At 34.1% G+C, this 2,005-nt stretch overlaps 1 pseudogene; it reads left to right on the top strand.

The window, feature by feature from the left end:
• The first annotated feature begins 849 nt into the window (after positions 1 to 849).
• Positions 850 to 968, top strand: LOC112470163 (annotated as a pseudogene).
• The last annotated feature ends 1,037 nt before the right edge of the window (positions 969 to 2,005 follow it).

Here is a 2,005-nt window from a genome sequence, read left to right as displayed (position 1 = left end):
CAGTTGTATGTAGATCAGCTGCCATGAAGATCCCCAGGCGATGACCAAATGGCCTTTGCCCTGGGATTACATTTTTAATCGTCAAGAGTTTAAGGAAGGCCCAGAAAACATGAGAGAATTCAGACTCAACAACGTGAAAATATGAAAGATATGTGCTGCCACCAGCTATTTTGTACAAAGAGAAATAATTTCTTTCCAGAAGAAAACCAAGAGATTTGGGTAACAACTCATGGCCACCTTGGTTTTGCCCCGCAGCCAGAAAACCTGTCAAACCCGATCAGTCACCCTGACTGTGGGGCAATGCCCAGAGCCCTTCTCCAAACCTAAATAACCAAATATCTTCTCATATTCGATAAAATAGCAGCAGCATACCCATTAAATATTTGGGGTAGTTCACAAAGTTCTGTTTTTTAAATGGCTGATTTAATTGCCTACTTCAATTATACAGTAATTAGGTAGCACTTTTGGAGTTTAAGAATGAGTTAATGAATTATCAGATTTACAATCAAGCTGAGTGCTTTGGTCCTACACTGAATCTGCAGCCCCTTGAAATTAATCCTGTTTACCTTCCTTGAAATTAAAATAGCCTCCTGAAATACAATATGGTATTATCTTGAGGGCATGGAATGAATTATTAGGATGGCTATTAGAGTCAATTATTGGGATTCAGATCTCTCATTACACTATGGTTTATTTATATGATATTAATATTGATGAAAAGAATAGTAGTGATATAATTAGGTTTTGTTCTGTTAAATAATGCACATAGGGATTTATGTTGCAGGCATCACACTGGACTGATAAGCCTCCATATAACATGTATTAAAGAACATTAAAAATGTACATGTCATCTACACCCATGCTACCCTGAACATGCCTGATCTCGTCTGATCTCAGAAGCTAAGCAGGGTTGGGCCTGGTTAGTACTTGGATGGGAGACCACCTAGAAAGACTGGATGCCGCAGGCATTAAAAAAAAAAAAAAGTATGTGTCTATACAGATACATATATGGACAGAGAAAGGGGAAGGAGAGACTTTTTAAAAATGAAATAGAAGGATATATACCAAACTCAGGATAATGGCTGCCCCTAGGGGTAGAAAGTAGATGAATAGGCCCAAGAGGTGAGGAGTGGAGTGGGAAAGAGCGGTAATCAAAAGGCTTTTCTCTTTCACATTTGTTTGTGTTTTCAGGAAATTAAAGTAATACCTCATTATTTATGTAATCTTTTGAGGTATATAGATAAATAAGATCAAAATATAATAGGAAAAAAGGTTCACTTCCTTTGATTCCAATATTAATTCCAAATTAGAGAATCTATCTTCAAAGACTTTATATACAGCTGTTTGTTATAATGTTAATTATGTATAAAAATGATAACATTTGAATATTATTTAACAATAAAAAGAAATAAAGGACAACATGGATGAACTTTGAAAACATTATGCTAAGTGAAAAAAAGCCAATCAGAAAACACCAGATATAGTATGATTCCATTTATATAGAATGCCCAGAATAGGCAAATCCATAGAGAGAGAAAGTTAAGTTGTGGTTCATTGTCTAGAACTGAGGGCATTGGAGAAAATGGGAAGTAGCCGATAATAGGCGTGGGGGTGGTTGTTATGGTGATAAATTTTTCTAAAATTGATTGTGATGATGGTTGCACAACTCTGCGAATATATTCAAAACCATAGAGTTGTACACTTTAAGTATACACTTTGCATGAGAGAATTTTATGGTATGTTAATTACATCTCAATAAAGCTGTATTAAAAACAGATTTTTCAGAGGAAGAAAACTTTTACCTTAATACACTATTTACATAACTCTTCAATTTATGTTTCTAATACAAACAAGTATTTTTCCTTTTTCAAATCTTTGTACCGTTAAGATTGTTCTTTTTACTGAACATTATTTCATATACATTTTATCTTGTACCAAAATAATCTACATATTTCTTCAATGCCATTCCATTATATCAATGAATACTTAGCTATTCTCAAATTCT

This window comes from Pteropus alecto, unplaced genomic scaffold, assembly GCF_000325575.1.
Source record: "Pteropus alecto unplaced genomic scaffold, ASM32557v1 scaffold177, whole genome shotgun sequence".
In the NCBI taxonomy this organism is placed as follows: domain Eukaryota; kingdom Metazoa; phylum Chordata; class Mammalia; order Chiroptera; family Pteropodidae; genus Pteropus; species Pteropus alecto.
This window is presented reverse-complemented; position numbering and strand designations above follow the sequence as displayed.